The sequence below is a fragment of the Equus asinus genome, chromosome 7, assembly GCF_041296235.1.
Source record: "Equus asinus isolate D_3611 breed Donkey chromosome 7, EquAss-T2T_v2, whole genome shotgun sequence".
In the NCBI taxonomy this organism is placed as follows: Eukaryota; Metazoa; Chordata; class Mammalia; order Perissodactyla; family Equidae; genus Equus; species Equus asinus.
The window spans coordinates 73,327,687-73,341,404 of record NC_091796.1 but is presented as its reverse complement, the minus strand read 5'-3'; positions in this window follow the sequence as shown (position 1 = coordinate 73,341,404).

Sequence of the window (13,718 nt, the reverse complement as noted above, 5' to 3'; positions counted from 1 at the left end):
AGTATTTTACAACTGTTTGTGGTTTGAAGACTATGATGGGGTGATGAAATGTATATGGAAACTTCTAAGAACCTACATAAAATGACAGTTGTTGAGTTCCCTGTGCTCCCTCTCCTACTGTCCAGAATGTGGATGTGATGGCTGGAGCTCTAACCAATATCTTGAACCACGAGTTTGAAGGCTTAGCTTCGAGAGTCCTTGGCTAAAAGTCTGGGCTTTTAGAGGTCTTCTAGAGAAAGAAACAAACTGCTCTATTGTTTAAGCCACTGTTATATTAGGTCTCTGTTACAAGCAGTGGATAACGTTGTATAAACTTTTTAAGATTGTTGGCAACATTACATAAGCTGATACATTTAAAAGCCCTTAGAACAGTGTCTGAGAATAAAGTAAGCACAAAGTGTACATTTATAATTATATATATATATACTTATATTTAAAATTTTATACTATAGCCATGCTTTGGTAAGATTGTTCCCTCTGCCTGGTGATTTGTTTGGCAAACTCTTATCTCTCCGTAAGACCCCAATCAACCATTTTCTCCCCTGTGAACCTTTTTCTGTTCCCCACCTGGGGAGTTAATTCTTCTTTTGCTTTATACGTGTTCTTAATCTTGTGTCTATTTCATAGCAACTTGCACATTTTTGTCACACATTTGACTCCCTACTAAACCATTCTTTCTCATTTTAAAAAAAATGGAATTCTCTTTCAATAAACATAAAAATCTCATGGCTCATATAGATGCCAATACTGTCTCTAAACCTATTACAATATTCAGCATGCCAATCCTGCAGCCCACCTCCTGCATTCAAAGATCCTGATGCACCACTCCTGGAAGAGAGGTATGCTTCCTCCCCTCCCCTGGGCCGCTCAGCTGACCAGCCGAGACAATATCGATTGGGCTGGGCACTGTAGTAGATGATGCTGGAGAAAGAGGTTTGGTCTCTGCCCTCAAAGGGCCTGCAATGTGCTAAGTGAGATAGAGTCTCAAATGATAATAAGATGTACAGAGTGCACAAGTAGGAGGCATGCGGAAATGATTCGCTTTGTTCTCAAGCACAGGTTAAGAAAAGATGCCTGGAATGGATTTTGAAAGAAAAATATTTCACCCAATCTTTCACCAGAGAAAAGGGAGAAAAGAGCAACAAAAGATAAAACAGCCAGAAGGAATAACATGTGCAAAGGCGCAGAGGCATAAAATACGTGGTTGATTTTAGCCATGAGCATTGACCCAGGTATCCCCAAGTTTCTCTGCAAACACATTCACGAAACATTTCTTAGGGTGAGTGACCACTGCAGATGGCTCATCGCATTGCTCATGTCTTGATTTTTCACTGTTTTAATTATGAAGACAACGTTTCCCTGAGCCTGTTTTCTAGACTCAGTCCCACTAGGTAGTGACTGAATTGTTAATATCACTGTTCTGGAGAAACACTCCTTGGTGCCAGTGCAAGGCCCCGCCGCTGAGTCGTCCTGCAGTTGTGTGCGTTCAGGAGCTCTTCCTTCTAAAGGCTGATTCTTTTCTCTGACATTCAGAGCATCTGCAAGACTGCCTGGTAAAAACTTCTAGCCATTCAGCTCTTGTTAACAGCAGATATGTCAGTTTCCTACCTTCTGTCTTTCGTCCCTAGCCTAGGGGCAATGCTGCATTCATTTAACAGGAGTCTGGTTTTTTCAGTTCCAGTAACTTCCCCATTGATTATATTAGACTATCTGTGTGAACCAGCTGCCTCTGCCTTCTCTTCTCTAGGACAGAATAAAGGCTCTATATTTCCTTAAGGGCTTTACAAATAATGTAGCTTGGCCCAGGAGTTGAATGAGATCCTAATAGGAGGTTGAACCAAGTGCTCTTTCCTGAGACCCTCAGTAGCTGTGACTCCCACAGGGTCCTAATAAGCGTGGTGTGGCTGTGCTGTCATTTGGCTGGATAGAGCTGCAGCACTCTGCCTGGCAACTCCTTTTAAGGTTGGATTGAGTTTTCTACAAGCCTTGAAGGCTGTTCCAGGTCCAAGCACCATCTGTGAACACCTGCCAGTGCAGTTTTCTCTCTGCTTCCGTTGTACTTGACTCACATACCTCTACTGTTACATGTATGACAAGCTGTAGATTTTTGTTTCCATTTCTGGCTGTTCTATCAGGTGTATGTAGCCATCAACCATTATTAGTATTGACCAGTGCCAAAGAATTGAATTAGTAAGAAGTGAGTGTACTGTCTTGTGAATACTCATTCTCTTCACGGAGCCGGCTTACTTGACCGTGGAACCTTTGATGGATAAGACCCAGGTTAGAGCGCTGGTTCTCAGCATCAATCTGGCCATGCAAATATCCTCATTAATAGATGCTTAGCTCCTCCTTGATGAGGATGGCTCGTTCTCTGCACCAGTGTGTCCTTTTGTTCTTTACTGCTGCAGCTATTTTAATGCAGTCAGTCACGGCCTCTAGGCTCGAATTTTGCCTCTAGGTTTGATCCCCTTCCAGGCATTGCTACCGGAGGCAGTGTTAGAGTAATCCTCACCAACAACTTTGTGAGATGGGGACCATTAATATCCCCATTTTACCTAAGAGGAGACAGAGGTAAAAATATTTATGACTCCGAAGCTGCATCAAGAAGCAGTGTAAGAATGGGAAGCATTTGGCTCCTGTTATGACCTGAGCACATCCTCAGGGTTGTATAGAGGCGGTAACGTGATGAGGTTAGGAGGGTGGACACAGAAGCCACATTGCCTGTGTTGAATCCTGGCTGTGTTACTTATTCCCTCCGTGATTTTGGAGGGCAAGTTACATAATCTCTCTGTGCCTTGGCTTCCTCATCTGAAAAAAATGAGGAAATTAATAGTCTTTACCTTTTAGGTTGTTATAGGAATTAAAAGAGTTAATACAGGTGATGCACTTAGCATAGTGCTTGGGCCATGAAAAGTGCTCAATAAGTATTAGCCATTATTATTATTATTATTATTATTAAAACCAAGTTTGCCAGGTAGTAGAAGTGAGGTAAAATGAGGTCTAGGGTCATTAGTCACTGATCACATGATTTCGTACTTGCACAATCCTTTCCAGTGTTCAAAGAACTTTCATATCCCTTACCCTCCGTGATTCCATCACCACAGCACACTGTTGGCTGGTACAGTCAATTGTGCCATCTTCATTTCGTAGATTCATTCATTCAGCTCTATTTATTGAGGCCTCTTATGTGCCAGACACTGCTATGATCTGAGAATTCAAAGATGGAAACTTATGGTTCCTGCTCTTGTGTTAACAAGAGCTGTCTTTGGGAGTTGCTTTTGAAGAGACATTTTACTTTCTACACTTTGTTTGAATTTATGTGATAAAAATATATCATTTTTATGATCAGAAAAGAAAAAGTTGTGGTGGCTGGAAGTCTAATGGGGAGGCAGGCATGCAAATTATGATAGAATTGTCATTGTGGGGTATAGACAAGTGTCAGCGGACATATAGGAGTTCCAGGAGGAAGGTCAAAGTAGTGGCATTTAAGGCATCTTGAGTAGGAGTTTGCCAAGTAAATGAAGGGAGAAGGGTGTTCAAGTAGAGGAAGCATGAATGAGAGTGGTGTGTCTTGAGGAAACTACATAACTTTCAGTATTGCTGGACATGAAATGAGGGACAAATTATGTCAGTTAAGGCTGGTTAGGTAAGCAGGAGTCAGATAATGAAGAAATGTACTAGAAAGAGGTGTTCCGAATTTGCCTTACACGTAATAGGTGCCCATGGTCAGATCTGTATCATTCAGTTGGCAGTGTGGACAAAGGGAACTGATAATTTTCTAAAAGGCTAATGCAGTCAAAGCAATACCAATACCAGAACTCAAGTCTTTTGAGCTGAGTTTAGCGGGTTTTCCATTAAACTGTGCTGACTCCTCTACAGAGGAGCAAGATATAGAAGGTCCCACTATTTACTATATTGATCTGCCAGTGTGAATGTAAATTCATGACTAAGACAATGGGAAAAGATTTCACATAATCACTAAGCAACCTAACCTTGTCTTTCACCTCTTTTGGGGGATGTGCCTACTAGTAGATACTTTTCTCTTGAATTCCATCTCCACATCCGAATGGAAGAGAGTTTACCATTCATTTATTCTTCAGATATGTGCAGAGCATAATTTCCACTGAACAATTTGTTCTCGGGCCCATATCCTTTAAAAATTCATGCAGTTTTTGTTAAGTCTAGATTTAATTTCTGTTGATACAGTGTAATCCCATTTCCTCCAGTTCCTTTCATAAGATTAAATATCGAGTCCAAAGATGTCTGGACTGCAGGCTTTAGCAGGAGAGCTTGCTTTCTCTATGGGACAATAACTACCCTCAGCTTGAATACGCCTCTCTTTGCTTCCACACCACTGGCCTCATCAAAGGGCATCAGTCAGCCTAATGTGCAGCACGCCGGCCCGCAGGGAATCTGCCACTGCCAAAGACAATGCTTTTTCTTCCAATGCTCTCTACCCAGGGTCCACGCTGTGTGGCAGAAGAGAAGGGAAATAGAGTCCTGCACTATTAGGCCCCTCGCGTGGCTTTTCCTCCCTAAAGCACTGTCCCATTAATCTGGTAGGACCTTATTAGCATTCCCAGGGTTCCCCTAAGCTACCCAAATCCTCATGGTTATGATCCTGTGTTATCATCAGAGCTTTCATCTGAATTCATCCTGGGGATGGTATCATCATTCTGGCAAAATTCATGTCATTGAATGTCTCTTTGCCATCTGTGTTCTACTTCCTGCTTACTGAAACAAGAAGTGCTAAACTATTCTCTCTCATCAATGACAACACCCACTTCTGGGGTTAAGTTCAATTTTTTAAACTATACCCAGCAACATGGTCTTTTATTCATGCGCTTAGTGATTCATTTATCCATTTTTTCCAAGAGTTTATTATATGCCAGCCACTGCGCTAGTTGCTTTAGGCACAGTATGGAACGAAACAGATAGATCCTTCATCATGAATCTTTTGATCTAGTGACCCTGATATTTGAGGAGGGGAGTGTGTTAAAAGTGAAGAACAGCTTGTTAACTAAGACTGGGAGGAAATGTAAGCGTCTACAGTTGCCAACATTGTAATTGATGCATCTTAAGGAAGAAGTTTAAACATATTTTAATGGTTATATATGAGCATGATTGCTATTTTCAGTTTAATTAGAGGGAAGGCAATATGCCGCCTCTTAACATATTGCAGTAGAGTCCATGAGAGTGGGGCTATTTGTTTAAAAGTTAACATGGTTCCTAAAAAACTAAATATAGAATTACCATATGATCCAGCAATCCCACTTCTGGGTATAGATCAAAAGAATTGAAAGCAGGATCTCGAAGAGGTATTTGCACACCCACATTCATTGCAGAATTACACAATTGCCAAGAGGTGGAAGCAACCCAAATGTCCATGTACAGATGAATGGATAAAGAAAATGTGGCACATACATACAATGGAATATTATTCAGCCTTAAAAAAAGAAGGAAATCCTGTCACATGCTACAACATGAGTGAAGCTTCAGGATGTTATGCTTGGTGAAATAGGCCAGTCACAAAAGGACAAATACTGTATGATTCCACTTACATGAGATATCTAGAATGGTCAGATCATGGAAATGGAAAGTAGGACGGTGGTTACCAGGGGCTGGGGGAGGGAGAAATGGGGAATAGTTGTTTGATGGCTATAGAATTTCACTTTTGCAAGATAAAAAAATTCTAGAGATCTGTTACAGAACAATGTGAATATAGTTAACACTGTTGAACTGTACACTTAAAAATGGTTGAGGGAAATTTTTATTTTATGTGGGTTTTTAATTTTTGCCACAATTAAAATAAAGATAAAATAAAAAGTTTTAAAAAATTAACATGGTTAACATGGAAGCAACTGTGAGTATGATAGAATGGCTGGTGAATTGGGGTCAATTAGAAGGTCGAGGTTGCAGAATAGGCACCAACTTCTTACTGTGTGACCTTGGGCTTGCATTGAACTTCTAAGCCTCAGTGTCCTCACTGGTAAAATGGAGATCATGTCACCTACTTCAAAGAGTTTTGCAAGGATTACACGAGGTGATGTGTGTGTGAGCTGGCAGACCCTGAAGCACTGTTCAAATGGACGGCATTTTGATGATGATGGGGGTGGATTTCTCTGTTGTCTGGCTTCACCACTGTTGTGTCCGCCATGTCTGGGCATGGTGGGATGTGAGGCACCAGCTCCACCTTCTTTCTTCCATTTGTTCTGCTATTTTCTCCACTTCAAGGTTGCAGATGTTAAAAGTGGGATGCCTAAACTGGTTGCTGACCTTCTCACCAGCAACTCTTCTTACTGACTTCTCTCCAGGAAAGTTCTGCTTGTCTCCCTTTTCTTATTTTAGTTAATCATAGAATTGGACAGATTAAATACAGACAGATGAGAAAATTGAGTCGCAACACAAGATAGTGGGCTAACTCCTAACGAGGGCACTTAGAGTAGCTAGGACCCCAGCTGGCTCTTGAGGGAAGGAGAAGGTTAGAATAAACAAAACAAGGGGAATGGAAGGAAGGGTTGACATTCCAGGTGGGAGGGAACCTCATGAGCAAAGTTTGTAGGAAAAAATAAATAAGGAAAGCTTAGGGCACAAGGAGACACAGGCCTGCTTGAATTGATGAGCCTGAAAGATGAGAAGGGAAGAGATAATGGGGGGTGGGGGGTGGGGGGGTTCAGTAGCAGGCCGAAGGTACTGGATTTTATGCAGGGAGGGCTCCAGTCACTTCAGTTTGAGAGTAGAGGAATGGGCTGTTGAAGGTGGGTTTTAGACAAAAATAATGCATGGGCTTAATGAAATTACAATACGATCTCAATGGGTTATTTAGGAGAACTCTACAAAATCATGCTGAAATTCAACCAGACAAATCATCGAATGAGAATAAGTAAAAAAAAGATTTAAAAGTGTAATGAAAAAGGACTTGCCTTCTCAATAAATGATGGGGGAAAATTGGTTATTCATAAAAAAAATAAACTTGGGTTCCCACTTCACACCATATGTCAAAATTAATTCAAGCTTGATTTTTTTTTTTAAAGATTACCTGAGCTAGCACGCGTTGCCAATCTTCTTTCTCTTCCTCTTCTTCTTCTTCTCCCCAAAGCCCCCCGGTACATAGTCGTATATTCTAGTTGTGAGTGCCTCTGGTTGTGGCATGTGGGACGCCGCCTCAGCATGGCCTAACAAGTGGCGCCATGTCCGCCCCCAGGATCTGAACTGGGTAAACCCTGGGCTGCCCAAGTGAAATGCGCGAACTTAGCCACTCCGCACGGGGCCAACCCCTCAAGCTTGATTAAAGAGTGTAGTGTAAGAGAAAAATAAAGCAAAAATTAGAAAATAATATAGATAAGTGTCTGCTCTCAGGATGGGTAGGATCTTTTGGAGCAACAGAATCTCTTACACACTGCTGGGGGGATTGTGAATGGCCACAATCATTTAGGAAAGCAATTTGTCCCTATCTTGTAAAGTTGAAGAAGCATATACCTTACAACATGATTCCACTTCTAGATGCACACATGAACTTGAGAAACCATAGTACACAAGGAGATGTGCCCATGAATGACCACAGCACCATTGTTCAAAATAGTAAAATGCTGGAAACAATCTAAACATCACAAAACAAGAGGATGAGTAAACTGCAGAGCATTTATAAATGGAATGCCAGATAGCAGTGAAAGGGAAGGCTCTAAAGGATTCGTATCAACACATCTAAGTTAAAAGCACATCAAGTTAAGTGAAAAATTAAGCTACAGAAGATAACATACAGTATAATACCAATTATATACAATTCCAAAACATGAAAAAAGTTCTTCATGCCGTTTAGGAATATGTACATATTTAGTAAAAGTTTGACATCATGGGAATAAAAAGCACCAGATTTAGGGCCACGGGAACTTCTGAGAAAGAAGGGATGTGACAGGAGAAAGTTACACAGGAGGCTTCCACTGTGTTGGTATGTATTTCTAGAGCTGTGTGGTAGGTACATGGGTATTTATTATATTAGTCACTGTGGTGCTCTGTAAGTCTAAAATGTTTTGTGAAATAAACTTTAAAGGTAATACATATTCCTTATAAAAAATTAAAACAATATTTAAGTATACTATTTAATATTTACCACTTACCTCCAACCCATGCCCAAAGGTATTCCCTGTTAACAGTTCCAAGTATATTCTTCCAGACCTTTTCTGGATATCCACATATTTCATACATCAGGTTTTTCCTAACACAGTAAAGCACTACTTGACCTATAATTCTGTAGTTCTTGCTTTTTTTCCACTTAATATCACAGACACCTTTCCATGTGTGTACATGTACATCTCCCTTATAGTCAATGGCTGCATGGTATTCCATAGTGTGAATGTGCCATAATTTACCTATCCCCCAACTGATACATATTTATGTTGTTTCTATTTTTTGTTATTGAAATTCTGCATTGAATATCCCTAGTGAACCTGAGAAGTATTTTTGTTCTAAAGATTTCTAGGGGGAGAAATTTTTACAGGAAAGCGTTTCTAAGAATTTATGCTTAGCAACGAAAGAAACCCCAAAGGAAATATGGTCTATTCCTTTACGTAAAGTCAATATATAAAAAATTCATATCAGTAAATCACAAAAGCACAAACTATAACAGAAAAATAAGCAAAGAGCACCAATAGACAATTTGCAGAAAAAGAAATATAAATGACTACTAAAGACATAGAAAATATTTTAACTCTTCTAGCTCTGTAGTTAAATAGATGAAAGTTATAATTCATTTCAAATTTTTGGCCTATAAAGTTAGACAAGATGCAAAAGGGTGTAATGGTGTCGGCAAGCAGGACTTAATCAAGAGATTAAAAACATTCATCTCCTTAACCTATTAATTCCACTATTATAAATGTAATTTGAAGAAATAATCAAAGATGTTGTCAGTGGACAATCCTTGTGTGTGTTCTGGGGCAACTTGTTCCTTCTCTTCTTTTTCTTGCTCAACACACAGAGACAGCAGAGAGCCCTCAAAATTTATTTTGAGCAACGTGACTCTGATATCCTGACAACCGATTGGACCAGGCAGGGGTACCTGACCTAAGCTGGGCCAGGAATCGTTTTCTAGGAATTTCTAGCCTCACTTTTGGCTGCTTGCTTAAATGCAGACAATGCAAACGTGAGAGCTTGGTCTGCCATTTTGCGCCACGTAGCCTGACCCTCAGAGAAAGACCTTCTTTAGTACGAGAAAAAAATGGAGCACAAACTCAGCAAGGGACGGAGACAAAAAAGACTCGAGGGCTTTCCCGTCCTGTTGCTGAGGCTCAGTGCCTTCCTGCCCAGAATTCTTTTTGCTGAGGAAGGTTAGCCCTGAGCTAACACCTGTGCCAATCTTCCTCTGCTTTATACGTGGGTTGCCACCACAGCATGGCTGACGAGTGGTGTAGGTCCACCTTGGGATCTGAACCCATGAACCTGGGCCGCCAAAGCAGAGTGCACTGGACTTAACCACAACACCAGGGGGCTGGCCCCCCAGAATTCTAATAACAGTTCTCCTCTTTGCTTATTGTGGCTCCATTAAGTCGCTGGTAAGGCTCCTCTGCTCTGACTCCAGAGAGAGAACCGCAGATTCTACCCTTAAACCTCAACACCCTCAATATCCGCAGAGAGTGATGGGAAGAGAGGATCCTAACTTCCAACTCAGAAGGTCTACCAGGGTGGATGAGAAGGAATGGAGGAAGGACTTAATACTGGTTGAGCACTTATTAATAAGATGAAAATAATCTATGTGACTCACTTTGGATAGTTCCTGGCCAGTAGTAAAGAACACCATACACAAACACACAAACAAACCAAAAAACAGGGTACCAAGCTAGGAGTGAATGAAAGTTCTGAGTGTCACAAGGTTCTGCTTAAATATCACCTCCTTTTTTTCTTTTTAATTTTTTTCCATTTTCCCCTCCTGGTCACGAGGTAACACACTGGGCTCTGGGTTTCCATAACAATTAGCCCGTGATCATGACATCTTGTAGTACACCAGAGTGATAGTACTTATCATGTCTTATTCAGATTTGAGTTTCCCCAGAGCACACAGTAGTTACTTAAATGTTTAGAATGAATTCATGAGGGAATGATTAAATAAAATAACGAAAATTTAGTTAGGAAAGTTCTCTGATTTAAGTGTTTGAAAGGCTTATTGAAATGTACTGGCCGTCATGATGGTGAGGACTTCTCATGAAGTTGAGCACTTGCCATAGTTTGCTGACAAAGTCAGTGAATTTCAGTTAATTATAACTTTTTTCCTCTAAAGGGTCAAGACAGAATTTTATACGTTGATGGAGTCTCTTCCAATACTTGTCTTTCAAAAATACTTTTTCATAAATACCTTGTTCCAGTGGCCAACTGGTTTGTCAACTGGGTCACTTACCTTCCAAATCTGAGAGCATAAGCTTTCTTGACTTAGAAAAACTGTCACCAGAACATTTTAAAAAATGGGAAGTGATTACTGCCATTATCCTTGTTTTCAAAGCTCTGTAAACCTAAATTCTCCAAAAAAAAAAAACACTCTTCACTAAGAAGGTTGATTTGGATCCACAGTGCACCCTAACTCTACAGCAAAGTGCGCTTCTCACCAAAGACAGAATAGGGGTTCTTTCTTATTTTTGGAAGAGAGAAATATTACGGGAAATGAGCAGGAAAGGCTTTATGTTTTCTAAATATTTTTCACAGCACTATATACAAACCAGATTGCGGAGAACATTTCCAGGGGTAAAATACACAATAAAACAGATCAGAATTGCAGAGCGTGTGTTCTAATCTTGACTTTGGCCCAAGTTCTGCACTTATGACATGTATGACTTGGAAAAGAAACTGAAGCTATCCGTATCTTAGTTTCTGCATCCGTGAAGGGGATAAAAGCACCTACATCAGTGGGTTGTTTTGAGGATTAAACAAGATAACACATGGAAAATGTCTGCCACGGTTCCTGGCTCATAGTGTTCAATGAGTGGGGAGATCATAGTGATGGTGATGGAAGGCTTGGCCCATTGTTTCTATTTTCTTTATGACCTTGTATAAGACATTTAACCTCTTACTAGTTAATTAATAAGTTAATCTTATTAGTCTTCTGTAACATGGAGAAAATAGTAATCTTATATTCAGTTACTTGTACATATCATTAGCAAACAAAGACTGAAAGACAGAGGTAACTTCGTACAGCGTGAATTGGAAGAACTGGGTTCAAATTGTGGCTCTACTAGTTACTAGCTACGTGACACTGGACAACTTCCCTGATCCTCACTTTTCTTATTTATAAATTGGGAATAATACATCTCTACAGAATTAAGGTTCAGATGAAATAATGCATCTGAAAGTGACCTAAATTGCCCTGCGCATGTTTGTAGTTATTACCACCAGCATAAGATTGTATATGTTGTCCCTACTGGTTTATTTTGTTGTAGTAACACTGTGCTCAGATTTAAGTTTTCACCCATTTTGGGTTTTCTTCCCCCTTTAGGACATTTTAGCAGTGATTTACCCTATGTTCATAGATTTTACCCAATTTCATTGATACCTTAAAAACAGTGTTCTCCCTCTACGATAGATAAGAACCCTAGATAACAACATTCAACCATAGACTGCATTTTCTAAAATATGGCCTTAGTGTTTGGAGAGACACAGTAAAAATAACCTATTGAAGAGTGCTGCAGCATGCTAAGAATAAAGCTTATTTTCATGTTTGGTAGGTCACTGCCCTCTCTTTCCTCACGTAGGTGTGTTCCGGGGCACTTAACCCTGCAAGTGTAATTCTCAAGAACGTCTGCTTCACGTCTTAAAAAAAACCCAACAAATAAATTCGACTTGATGAATTACATTAGGAAAGAATTCTGGGCAGGGTCTCTTTAAATGACTTTCTTTCATGCTTAAGATTAGATTTCATCTAAAGATTTCATTTCGTTCAACCCTTAGGAAACCCCAGACTCACGGCCTAAGAGTAACTGAGGCCTGGGGAGGTAAGTGACTTGTCTGTGTATTATTAGTCAGGATTCTTTTGGGTGTAAGTTATCGAAATTCAACTTCAAAGTAGCTGAAACAAAAAACGGAATTTACTGGCACATATAACTAAAACTAGCCTTGGACATAGCTGAAGCCAGTAGCTCCAATCATGTTGTTAAAACTTGGCATTTGCCAAAGTTTCTTCCACCCTACTGGCTTCCTCCATGATGGAGGAGTGGGAGGGAGACGGTCATAAGTAGCTCCAGCTGACATCACTCCTATGGTTTATGATCCAAGGGGAAGAAAGGCACCCTCTCCCAGCATTCGCAGAGCAAATCTTGGGGAAGGTCCAACTGACCCCTTGGGGTCACGTGCCCTTCTCTTTTGGGGGACGGAAAAGGCAAGCAGCATGGTTAACAGTCCCACCAGGATCTCATAAAGTGAGGGGTGTGGTCCTCAAAGGAAAAGGGCATGGGTGGGAAGCATATGTGCACCGCCCCAGGCTAGGCCAGTACCAAAGGCAGGGCAAGGCCTCGAACTCAGGGCCTCAGTCCTACTGCAGTTCTGGAGGTTACAGTGAGGAAGAGAAATAGGTCAGCTTAGAGCAAAAATAGAGTCTCTTTTAAAGGAATACAAATTAGAAGCGAAGATAAAGCTCTGAAATGTTGTCAGATGACCTTTTCTTTTTACTTTCAGAAGTATATGAATATTGTAGAATGCAAATCCTTGTTGTTGCTAATCAATGCTGCCACACACGTCCCATAATTTAGTGTGGAAGTGGATTGAAAGACATGCTTCTCGTGTCCTTGCTCCTTGTTTTCTTCCTGTCACAGTGGGGTATGCCAGAATAAAATTTCAAGGAAAAAAAGGCAGAGAACGTCTTAAAGAAAAGTTTCTAGATGGATAAAAACTATTAAAATAAGAAGCAAGTGGATGATTGTGGTAATAACTAGTATTTATGGAGCAGTTGACATGAGCCAGACATCGTAGTAAAACAGCCTCATTTCAATCTGATGACATCCTGAGGAAGTGTCGGTGGGCTTATTGACGGGCCAGGAGACCACGGCTGTGATGGGGGAGTACTTGCCCCAACTCCTGCTGTCAGAGCTGGGATTCCACCTGCAGTATATCTGATTCCAGAGTCTGTGTTCTCCTCATTGAGCTTAAGTACGATGAATGATAGCTTTAGTTCACTTAATGGTGTAATTTGACTATTTTACAAGCAAAATTATTGCTTGTGGTACATTATTGTGTGTTTTATCCTGTGTGAAATAAAATGCACTTGAAGCTGGCTTTCTCCTTCCTCTGTTTTTTGTTTTCTGTTTTCAATTCTCCTTCCCCATGAGTGACATAGGGCCCCTCTTCCTACCTTGACCCATCAGTGACCTGGGGCCACTCACTGGTAGGTAGAGAGCTGGAGCACCTAAAACTTTTAACTCTCAAGCAGTCATTATACACATTAATAACATGGAAAGCCATGAATAACCTATTACCCTTGAGGCGCCTCTGAAAATGTAACTGCACCTTTAAATTGTGACCCAAGAAAATGTCACTTCTCAGGGTGTTTCCTGTGTTGATAAATGTGGCCCAAAGAAATGTTACACCAAAGTCCTTTGTTCACATTAGCTGAGTGTATACTCCCTTTATTGTTTTTCCTAAGAGAGCAGCTGTCATTCAGGTTCTTTCACTGTTCTTCCCTCTTGGCACACAACCAGCTCCGCGTCCCCTCTACCTCCCACCCACAAGTTGGGCTGGTCTACCGC